Source organism: Megascapheus bottae, chromosome 19, assembly GCF_031878675.1.
Source record: "Megascapheus bottae isolate mThoBot1 chromosome 19, mThoBot2.hap1, whole genome shotgun sequence".
In the NCBI taxonomy this organism is placed as follows: Eukaryota; Metazoa; Chordata; class Mammalia; order Rodentia; family Geomyidae; genus Megascapheus; species Megascapheus bottae.
The window spans coordinates 38,341,282-38,353,996 of NC_143527.1; positions in this window are offsets into that span (position 1 = coordinate 38,341,282).

A 12,715-nucleotide genomic window follows, 5' to 3' on the forward strand; every position below is an offset into this window, starting at 1 on the left:
GTCCTGTCCTCCCAAGTTCTGGGATTATAGGTGTGTCCCACCATTTCTTGTTTGACATTATTCACAATTAGCAGTTTGTGTAATACATCTCCAGCTTGGCTTCTTTCTAAGCTCCAGATCCAATCCTAGCAATCAGAGTACATTGTGAGCCTTTTTTGGGGGGACAGTTTGCCTAAGGGTGTTATATTGAGCAAAATAATGCTAGAGGTGGGCATGGCTTTCAAGATCAAATTATCCCTCATTTTATAGCCAGACAATTAAATTTCCAGAAGTTCACTTGTAAATCTCATAGGTCCTAGAACATCACTAGAACTCAGGGAATGGTGAGAAGTACTTGGGGATGTGCACTTCTGGAGAATTTGCTGTGATTGCCTCAAGATTTGCTTTAGTTCTTTTACTCCTCACAGCAAACCTAGGTTGAATAAAGGAAAATCTTTGTTATTTTTTTACCCTCTCAGCTTGATTGAGGAATAGCTATCAACAGTTTGTGCATTTAGGCCGTAGAAGGTGGTGATTTGATATGCACGGAATGATTACTACGACCAAGTTGTTTAGAATCTCAGTTAAATCTCGGCTATTTATACATAGATAGGGAATAGCAGCATTTTTCTAGGCGATAGATGGCTCTTTTCTTTAGGAAATATCTTTGTAACCTTCATAGATATTTTGGTCAAGGAAGTCCTAGATTGCTGAAGACCGAAAAATAGAACACTATGGGCCAGGAGTTTAGCCTCGTGGTAGAGTGATTGCCTAGCATGCACAATTCCTTGTTACTACATACGTAGAAAAGAAACCAGCAGTAGTATTGTGGCTCAAGTGGTAGAATGCTAGCCTTGAGAAAGCTGAAGGACAGTGCTCAGGTCCAAGCGCAAGCCCAGAACTGGCATACACACAAAAAAATAGAACTCTCTTGCTCATAAAAAATAATAACAAGGATATTTCTCATTTCTCTCATTAACCGAAGAGGAGAGATTCAGAGAGATTCAGGGAACTCCAGGGCTGAGAACAGAATCCATGAGGCATCCTGGCTGCAGTAGAAAGTGGAGTTGCCTGTAGATCCAGCTGCTAAGAAATTCCACGTAAGTGACCTCAAAGGGTCAAGGATGTCAAATTCTAGGTTCATTCCTGTTCTGTGTCCTGCTATGATATATTCTAAAGTATAGTATATTAACAGAAAATCAGAAGCATAGTAAGGCCTGAAAATGACTGTCAAGGTACAAGAACATGTCAGGCTTGGGGGAAAGCCTTGAGGGAAGTACCAAGATTCATCAAGAGGCAGGAAAAAGGAAGAAGGTATAGGATTAGCTAATTAAAATGTTCTCAGGAACATGGCCTTAGGGTGAGTAGAACAGAGGGACTATGATCTGGAGTGTGAGAGCCTCATAAAAGAGCTGGTTGGAGGTGGGGACTGCTAATTGGTTGGTTTGTATATAAAAAGCATGGCTATGGGAGCATGGTTCATCTCAAGGGGCAGGATAGTGAAGAAGGCAGGAGAGGAAGACAAGGTACTTAGAACATGATTGGGGCTGGGAGTGTGGCCTAGTGTAGAATGCTTGCCTAACATGCACAAAGCCCTGGGTTTGATTCCTTGGTACCACATATACAGAAAAAGCCAGAAGTGATGCTGTGGCTGAACTGGTAGAGCTCTAGCTTTGAGCAAAAGTGCTCATGGACAGAGCCAACACCCTGGGTTTAAGCCCCAAGACTGACAAAAAAAAGTCAGAACATGATTGACTTGTCCAGAATAAGACATATCAAACACACACATGCAGGGAAAATGTTAAAGTACCAAGTTCGTAGGAGCTAAGGATGTGGTTAATACATTATCATTCTCAGTTTCTTTAAACTTTCAGTAAATTTATATTATATGCAATTTTCTTACATTGGTAAGATACATTGGAGATTAAAGAAAATAGGGCTATTTTACATGTTGCAGATGTTACTAAAGAAGTGAGTTGAACAATAAACCTGGGTGAAAGGTAACTAGGAGAAATCTTATTTATCCATGCCAAGAAGTCCCAGAAATACTGAGGAGGGCTATAGAGATCCAATGGGATGGAAGCCATGAGACTGAAGTCAACTTACTTGGAAAATAAATACCTTGAGAAGGCAAAAGGAGTTAGGAACACTAAGTATCAGTCTCTTGGGCTATGATAGACCTTTTAAGTATTTTAGGAAGTGGGTCAGGGGCAGACTTATTTTATTTTATTTTTTTTGTAATTAATAGAAGGGCAGACTTCTTTTTATAAAGGTTGTTTTCATGTATATGAAGACCATGGTCTTAGATTTTTGATGGTCTAAAGAAAATGATTCATTATCTCTCAAAAATTGTAGGGGATTTTTATGTCATTTGGGGAGCTTAACAGAAGCTCTACCCCTTCCATAGATGCAGGTCCATGGACCTTGGGTGAGATGACTCTTCCTTAAAAGTCACAGGGAAAGCCAGGAGCTGATGGATCATGCCTGTAATCCTAGCTTTTCTGGAGGCTGAGGTCTGAGGATCCTGATTCGTTGCTAGCCTGGGCAGGAGTTCCAATAAGCTACTCAGAAAAATTTGGAAGTAGCTCTGTAGCTCAAGTGTAGAGTGATAGCCTTGAGCAAAAAGAACCTGAGAGACAAAGCCTAGGCCCTGAGTTTAAGTCACACATTCACACACACACACACACACACACACACACACACACACACACACACACTGATTTGTTTATGTCTATAATGAGACTCAAAATAAGGTTGAGTTTTCCTAGCCACTTAAGGGACTGAGAACTGAGGACTGTGCTAGCCTTGAGCAAAAAGAAGCTCAGGGACATCACTCAGGCCTGAGTTTACGTGTCAGGACTAGCACACACACACACACACACACACACACACACAAGATGAGTTAAAATGACATTAATAATTTTTTGTTGTAAATGTCATGATAGCTTTCTAATATCTATTATTATATTTTTATGATTTCTATCTATAACCAGTCAAGAAGTTCTTTCATAGCCTTGGTTTACAAGTCTCCAAGAGACAGTAAATGTTTGTTCTTATTAATTTTCTTCTAGTTATATTATAGATTTAAAGAAAAACTAAACATTTGGATCACTGTATAAAACCATCAATTAATGTATAAAAACAGGGGAAAAAAAAGAATGTTTCACCTTAAAAAAAAATCTAGTTCTTTTCTGTTCTGATAAGAATGGAAGACATAGGATTGCCAGAAAAGGTTTTATTTTCAAGTGATTGAAAAGTTTTCTAATTCAAAAGGAAAATAAAAATCACATAGCAAAATAATAGAATATTGTCATTTTCTTAAAATAGTAATACAAAGTAATTTAATGCCAGCCACTAAATGGCTCTAGGACTGTGAAGTAGAAATAATGTCACTGGTTAAATAATACCTAGAGGGAATACAAGAAAGCCGTCTACTAGACAAGTTTTATGAGTCTCCATTTATTTAATGCATTGTCTTAAGTCATATAAAATAGTGTTGTATAATAATTTGTCTGGTCTTTCTTACAGTTTCCTGGGACAGAGATTGAAACCTTTGGAATTTATTCAGCAATAGGAATGCCTGGAGCCATGGTGAGTCCCTCAGACCAAATCTGAGTTTATGTTGATGAGGTCACTACTGGTGGATCCCTAGATAGTTATATTAACACCATGTAGTTATCATGGAAATTGTCCTATCAAAAGAGTTTAGAGAACATAAGAAGAATATCCTCCAGGAAGGTAGACACTGGAACTGGCTACTCACTGATGGATGGATACCTGTCATTTTCAAAGTGGCCTTGACTAGGTCAAAGAGATGTGGATTAAGTAAACTTTAACAAAGTTTTATGTGGCTATGCACCTTGTAGCCAGCCATTTGTTTCTATTTTTGTTCTCACTAGCACAGCTAAAAAATTACCATGTCTTTTGCTGTTAAAGATTTTTAATAATGATGCAGTATCTCAAATTGCCCCAAGGGCTACCATACTTAAGAATACATTATTTTTCTTTTCTACTTTGATAGTGATCCTTTTTGTGACATCTTTTACACTCAGTCTGCCATTTTTGGATTTCAATTTAGGAGTACATCTTCCACGAACTCTAGACTTAGGTCATCTCCCATGATAGGGAGACTGTGGGCAGCAGTGGAGTGTAGGATAGAAACAAGACTGAAATAGCAGAGGTGAGTTTGGAGTTGATCTTGAGAATAGATCAAGTGATAAATTCCCATTAGAAGTGAAGAGCAAGTATGAATTCCAGAGCAAGCTTTGAGTCAGAACATAATCCCAATAGGCCAGAGAAACTTTTAAACCATAGAAAACTTCTTATATAATCCCAGATGCAGTAGGACTTAGCATTTGGCTTTTTTCAGGCCATGGTCAAGTCGATATTTAAAAGCTGCTTCTATGAAGGAACTTACCACTTTGGATAGATGTTTTGCTCTACTGGGCTTGAAGTAGAATTACAGAGCACATATAATGTATATGGACTTGTGTAGGCTTGGCTAGAGGTGGTAAGTGATTAGCTTAAGAAGACATCCAGAGCAGGGTGCCAGTGGCCCATTCCTATACTTCTTGCTTCTCAGGAGGCTGAGATCTGAGGATGGAGGTTCAAAGCTAGCCCAGGCAAGAAAGTCTATGAAACAATTATCTTCACTTAATCACAGAAAAAGCTGGAAGTGGAGCTATGGGTCAGGTGATAGGTAGAGTGCTAGTCTTGAGCAAAAGTATCTCCCTCTTTCTAAAAACGTTTTACTCCAAAGAATCTAGGGCTGTGTTGCTGCTTGGTTTCCAAAGACAGACATGGGGAGGGAATCCAAGACTCCTCCTCCTAAAGTATGCTATGCAGATGGCAGATGCCAACGAGGAGCACTGTGTCGAGGAAGAAAGAGTGAGGCTGCTCCCTCTTATGGTACCAGAAGAGAGCAGAGTGTGTCAGAAAGTTACCCTCACTTCTCAAAAGAGAATACTGATGTCGTGATGTAGGGAGATAGTCTATAGGCCAACTGAAAGAGACCAAGACTGGAATAAATATTCAGCACTGAAGATCTGGGACAATCCATGTGGGTCTTAGGAGAGTTGAGAAAGATGAAGAACCAGATTTAGGCTCTTCCAGAGCTGTCTGGCTTTTATACTGGTAGGTAAAGATGGAACAGGGTGGGTCCTTCAAGTTACTGGGAAAAAGAACATTCCTCAGCTGAATGACTAAAACCATGCAAGATTGAATAGTCATTGATTTGACTTGAGTTTGCCTAGGAAGTATCAAGTTAAACTTCCTGCAATTAAGTAGCCACAGAAGCTCAGGTTAGAAATGAAATTCCGTTAGAGATAAATGCAAATAGTTTTGCACATTTAAGTTTATGACTATAAAAATCTATTATTCCCCTCTAATAATAACAAAACAAATCAGTGTATTTTCCATCCGCCCACGTTTCCCATAGTTTTCCACTGATGGCTCTTATTTCCTCCCACACAGGCTGAATTGCTAGGCTATCCCTGTCAGCTTTCTCAGATTTAGTGGTGAGGTGCTCCAGGGAACTTGGAAGATGTCAGTTCGTTAGTTATTAGTGCAATAACTGTTCAGTTAAATAAAAGCACTGTGAATTTGCATATTGAAAAGCTTCAGATAGTTTCAATTTATTTTAGCTCCATTTCCTTTACAATAAGAGCCTTCTATTTAATTATTAATTTGGGCTGTTACTCCTGGCAACTCTCAGCTATAAACAAATGTTTTCAAAACATTATCCAGAAAACAACAGCTCTACTACTAGTAGAGCTATTGTATATGAGTTTGCTGACTTTGTAAGTAGTGTACAACCATGAGGAAAGACTATTACTATCAACTAAGTTTAAAGGATAGTTTCTTCCTGATTTGGGGAGGGTTGGAAGCAAAGAATACAGTTGAGATGAAAACTTTCGGTGTCACATTGCAAAGGAATGACAACAGAAGTTGCCTTATTTGCTAATGATAATTGTATTAGCTTTCTGTCACCACAAATACCCGAGATAATTAACTTACAAAGAAAATAGGTTTATTTTGACTCATAGTGTTTGAGATGAACCCATGGTTTATTGGTTCAGTGTTTTTGAGCCTGTAGAAATCAACAAATCATGGCATGAGCAGGGAGGGGCACATGGTAGAGCAAAGCCACTCACTCACGACTGGAAAGTGAAAGAGCGGAACAGGAAGAGACAGGTTCAGCTGCCCTCAGTGAGGACATGCCCAATGACCTGAAGGCCTACCACTGGGCCTTAGGTCTTAGATGGTCTATTAACTCTTAGTGGTGCCACAGACTGGGAAAGAAACTTTGCAAACATAGGTCTTTGGGAAAACATTCCAGAGTCAAACTATAGTAATAACAAAAAAAAGTTACTGGTAGAGTGCCTACCTAGCATGAATGAGGTTTGATCTCCAACACTGAAAAACAAAACAGTATTGGAAATTGTGATGGGTGGTTAGTTTTATGTGTCAACTTGATTTAATTGCAGTATTAGTTTTTCAATCACAGATCAATCTAAATATGGCTATGATGCTATTTAATAAATGGGGTTCATAGCTATGTTTAATTGATTTTAAGTGAAGACAGTGTTTGGGTTTCAGTCGATTGGAAGGCTTAACAATAAAGCTAACATTTCCCTGAGAAGGCCAGGAAAGAGTCTGTCTAAAGACTGTAGCATCATTTCCTGCTTCAGATTTCCCCCGTTTCCCAGCCTATGCTGAGATTTCAGACTTGTCATCTTATTCCCTGAAACTTCTCTTCATTACTCTATGTTTCTGTCTAGCTCTGTCTGTCTGTCTTTCTCTAATTGGTGTTGTCCCTGGAGGATCTTTTGATACAGATTTTGGTATTAAAAATGATTCCATAAGAGCTCACTTGAAGGAAAAGAGAAAGAGAGAGAGGGAGAGGGAGAGAGAGAGAGAGCACTTGAATTGATTATCTAATACCATTAGTTTTAACAGCTATTTTCAGTGGTAAAGAGTACAGTTATAGTCTAGGATGTAATGCAGCAGTTGGGATATGCAAAATATCACAATCAGATTCTTCTAGTCAGATAGTTATAAGAAGGAAAGTATTAGGTACCTATGTCTTTAAAACCTTAGTCAAACTAATGAGTGTATTGAGATTGGCTATATGAGGCTAATTTCTTACATGTCCACTTAACTAGGGCAAAAGGTACCCAGATATTAGCTAAGTGGGCTTTTGGCTGTATCTGTGAGGGTGGTTTTAGATGAGATTAATATGGAATCATTAGAACTTGTAAATTTCCTTTCTCAGCAATGTGGGTGTATACCACTCAATCTGTTGAGGGCATGAATAGAACACAAGGTGGACACAGGGACAATTTATTCCTTCTCTGTCTGAGAGATGGGACATCAGGTTTGTTTTTTTTTATATATAACAGAAGCCAGTTATTTCATTTTGATTTTACATATAGAAATCTGCAACAACAAACAAAACATAAGATTATTTGAAAAGAACTTTGGTTACGATTGTGATTATTATGAAAGAGAAAAGGATGAAAAGTCTTATTTGCATCTGGGACATCAGTTTTGTTTTGTTACTTTTTACTTATTTTTGCATTCTGACAGCATTTATATCATCTGGAAAGAAGAGAAAGTTGCATTAGGTAACTTTCAAGAAATTTTGTATTAGGCCAAATTTATTGATGAGTGAGACAATAGGATTCCAACTTTGAGGCTAGCTGTAGTAGATAGTTGAGACCTCACCACAAACAAGGAAGCAATCAAACACTGAAACAGGAAACATGCTCTCTTCCACTACTCCCCTCCCCGCAATACATCAGAACCAACAAAAAGAAGACATTCTGCCTGAAAATGATAGCATCAGTTCTTGCCTGAGAGTACCTGTCTTGCCACCCTGCTTTATTATTGATTTTGGACTTGCCAACTTCTACAATGATATAAACCAATTGATTTAAAAAAATCTTATTCTTTGAAGATTCTGGAACACACATACGTATTTGTAACTTGTAAAATTTGTTTGTGTCTGAGACTGGGATTCAAAATTGGTACCTTATGGTTTCTCACTCATTAGTTGGTACTTTATCACCTGAGCACCTGAACCACATTTCTTCCAACCCCTGAAGAATGAGAAAGTGCACACTTACACACACACACACATACACACACACACACAAATATCATAATTTTGTTATCACTTAATGAACTTGTATGTAACTAAACAAATCACAAGCCTCTGAAGATATTGAAGATGGTTTGGGCTTACATTTGTCAGAAAAGAACTGTCTATGAAAATGTTTAGGCAGCTAAACTTCACTGATGTGATGGATTTCATGAGCCTGCAATGCTGTACAGAGGAAGATTATGAGTGTGGGCTTGGGGAAATGAGTGCCATAATTAATCAACTGTATCTGCCATGGGACAGTGAGGGAAAGTATAATGCATGAGTCAAGCACTTATTACTGCCTGCAATTCTCTTGTTAATTTATGTGTTGATTTATTTGCTTTCTGTCACCTTACCTCCAGAAATAAACTCCAAAACGTCATGGGCCTTGTCTTTTTTCTTTATGGATTCATCTTTGGAACCCAGAATGATATCTATGTTTGTAAAATATTCAGAAGCATAAGAAACATTTATAGCTGTCCAAAAATCCCCCCAGCTTATGCTGGTTTTAATGTAATTTAAATAAGAGCCGATACTTAAGTTCTTATTTCCAATATTGACTATAAAAACCTTATTTTTTCCTGGGGAGAGGCCCAGGGCTTAAATTAAGAGCCTGTGCTTACTAGGCAGGCATTCTACTAGAGAGCAGAGTACACCTTTAGCTCTTCTATTTTTTTTGTGTGCTGGTTATTATTATTTTTTTTGCCAGTTCTGAGGCTTGAACTCAGAGCCTAGGCAGTGTCTTTGGGCTTTCTCAAGCTAGAACTCTACCACTTGTGCCATAGCACCACTGCTAGCCTTTTCTGTGTTTGTGGTACTGAAGAATTGAACCCAGGGCTTTGTGTATACTAGGCAAGCACTCTGCCATTAGGCCACACTCTTGGCTCCTGTGATGGTTATTTGTTTGTTTATTTATTTATTTTGCCAGTGTGAGGCTTGAACTCTGGGCCTGGGCACTGTCCCTGAGCTCTTCAGCCCAAGGCTAGCACTCTACCACTTGAGCCACAGCACCACTTCCTGTGCTGATTATTTTTTGAGTTTTATTTCCTGCTTGGGCACATGCTTGAACTCTGACTCTCCTTTTTTTTCACCTTCCACCATAGATTTATGACAAACACACATTTTGTGATAGATACTTAATAGGGCTACAATTATGGTACTAGAAATGATACAAAATGAGGAATTATCAACTTTTACTAAAGTTATGGAAAAACCAGGTCTCAGGGAATTGTCATTATAGATTTTTGAGAAATGAAGGGAAGCATTTTGGTGAAGAAGATAGCATTTGAAAAAGAGAGAGATAAGGAACTAACTTCAGAGTTTATGGTGGGATGGAGAGAGTCTCATGGTTGAGATGAATATAATAACCCATAATGAGCACATGATCTGTGGTTAATTCAAACTGGGACTTGCTATTAGTATGAAGTCAGTGAGTATAATTATGAGTTATCTCATTAAAATTTTTTCATGTTTTTTCCCCTAGATTTTCTTTCCATAGAACATGAAGTTGTCTAGGCTAGCATGTGGGGTTATGCTTCAAGGTTGTTCTTCTTTCCAGTGATAGCAATGGTGGGAGTGATTTGTACCCAAGGGGAAGACAGGTTCTCTTCCATGCTCACCCTCTCTTTTAGGGCTCAGGGTGGATATTTCCCAGGGTGCTCTGCTTTTGAATCATCATTCTGATGAATTCAGAATGGCTCTGACAAATAGCCATTTGTTTTCAGCAGCTACTGCCTGAGTGTCAGTGAGATTCAAGTTCCAGGAGCAGCTGCAGGTAACTTTAAAGGTGAGGTGAGTCTGATGCTCAACAGGGTTTGGCCTTGTTCCTTCTACAATGGTAAGAAATTCATCTTCAGGAAGCATTTTTCCACCTTGTCCTTCTTACAAAACCATTGCTAGCATTTTTTCTGGGTATTTGGTACCAAGGTATCGAACCCAGTACTTTGTGCATGCGAGGCAAGCACTCTACCATTAGGCTACACTCCTAGCCCCTATTTTGATAGAGAGAGTAGGCAAAACTTTTTTCCCTATTGATACGGAGGTTTGAATGCAAAACCCTCCTACTTGTTGGGCAGTCACTTACCCACTTAACATTCCCACTTTGATTATATTTCAGGTAGGGGTTTGATCTCTTTTGCCTGGGCCAGTCTGGCCTTACAGTCCTCCTACTTTACACCTCCCCAGTAGGTGGGATGACATACATTCTAACATACCCATCTTTTGTTGTTGTTGTGATGGGGTTTCACTCTTGTTGTCTGAGCCAGCCTCATACCATAATCCTTCCAATCTTTGCCTTCTAAGTAGGATTGTAGGCATGGGTCTTCATGGTCAACTGGAAAAATGAAAGTTTACCCCTGTGTATGGCAAATAAATACACATAGAAATCTCTGAAAGTACCCACCCCCCAAAAAAACACTGCCAGAAAATAGGCTTGCTTTTTACAGCTAACCCATATTCATGGCATGTGGTGGGTATTTAAAGATTACATATGGATTTCAAGGGATGTCATGACTTCAATAATACAGTTACCTTATTAATTATTTGTGGTGTTAAAGACTGAATCCAAGGGCTTGTGCATGACAGGCAAGGGCTCTACAGTAGAAGAGCTATACCCCAGCTAGTTATTTTATTAATTCTTATTAACTTATTATAATGTAAATTTTAAATAAAATAAAATACATTTAAATACAACAATTTATTAATATAAATGATACCTATAACAATGTATTTCTGTAACAGTACATTACTGCTTTACCTAATTTTGACCAGGATGTAAATATATTCAACAAGAGAAAGAATTTATTTTATTGAAGTATAGCTAAGCAGGAAACACAAGGGTGCCCAGAATCTGGCCTAGTGGTAGAGTGCTTGCCTAGCATACATGAAGACCCAGGTTTGATTCCTTGGTACCTCATACATAGAAAAAGTTGGAAATGGTGTTGTGGCTCAAGTGGTGGAGCTCTGCCCAAGGACAGTGCTCAGGCCCTGAGTTCAAGCCCCAGGACTAGCAAAAAGAAAGAAGAAGGAGGAGGAGTAGGAAGAGGAGGACAAATCTTAAGCTTCTGTCTTAGTGATTTCTTTATCCATGTGTATATCAACGTAGCAGTCACCCCAGTGAAGATGTAACACTGTTCCAAAAGGCTCTTCCTGGTCAATATTTCTCCTTCAAAGGTTTATCATTATAATTGTTACCATAGATCATTAATATCATTATTTTTAGCAACTTTTAGAATGAGCCAAGGGCTGGTGGCTCATAATCTTAGCTACTCAGGAGGCTTAGATCTGAGGATCATGGTTTGAAGCAAGCCTGGGTAGGAGAGACCTCGAGATTCTTTTTTTTGCCAGTTCTGGGCTTGAGCTAAGGGCCTGGGCACTGTCCTTGAACTTTCTCAAGGCTAGAGCTCTACCATTTGAGCCTCAGCACCACTTCTAGTTGTTTTTTTCTATGTATGTGGTACCGAGGAATTGAACCTGGGTCTTCGTGCACTCTAGGTAAGCACTCTACTATTAGGCCAAACTCCCGGCCCCAAGACCCCGAGATTCTTTTTTTTTCATATATTTTTTATTGTAATTAATAGAAGGGTTACATTATATTCGCCAGGTAGAGGATGCATTAATTCACATACATTGATATCCTTTCTCATGTCTTAAGACCCTGAGATTCTTATCTCCAATTAATCACCAAAAAGCCAGAAGTAGAGCTATGGGGTAAGTGGTAGAACATTAACTTTAAGCAAAATAGCTCAAGGACAGCACCAAGGCCCCGAGTTTAAGCCCAAACCCAGCAGAAACAAACCAAAACAAAACAACAACAAAGAACTTGATAAGTTCTGTTTATAGGCTCTTGCATGTTTTATTTCAAAGCAGTGTAGCTTTCAAAGAAGTGGTAACATCATGAAATCATTATTCATGCCCTTCAAGATCTTGGACGTATATCTGAGATAAATCAAGTTGCAAGTGGATGTTTTTCTACATATTCTAATGTAATTATTCATCTACAGTGCAAAATCTGCTACATGCTATGTATGAGCAGTGAGAATGGTGTGTGTGTGTGTGTGTGTGTGTGTGTGTGTGTGTGTGTGTGTGTGTATGTGTGTGTGTGTGTGATGCTATTTGTAACAGAAGGCTCTATTCCATTATTCACCATTGTGGGATGGAAAGAGATTAGCTTAAGAAAAATTTATGGGAAGCACATGATTGAACTCAGAGCCTTGTGTTTTAGCCATGCCACCATCTCCTCCTTCTTTCTTTTTAAAAATTCTCCAGATAGAATCTCATGCTTTTATTCAGGTTGGCTTTGTTTTCCTGAGTAGGTAGGATTTGTAGACCTATGCTATCATACCTGGTTTGCTTTTGAGATAGAGTCTCACTAACCTTTTTCCTTGGCTAGCATCAATCTGCAATCTTTCTTGTTTCTACTTCCCAAGTATCTGGCATGACAGATGAGGTTACCATGTCCATGCCTTCCATCTGAATAGTATGATGGTCTTCTATTGCTTTCCCTCTTGGAGACTCTGAGTCATGCAGTTTTCCTAAAGAAATTTTATTCATGCGGCTAAATAGTTCCCTTTCTGGGATAGCCTTATTGACTAG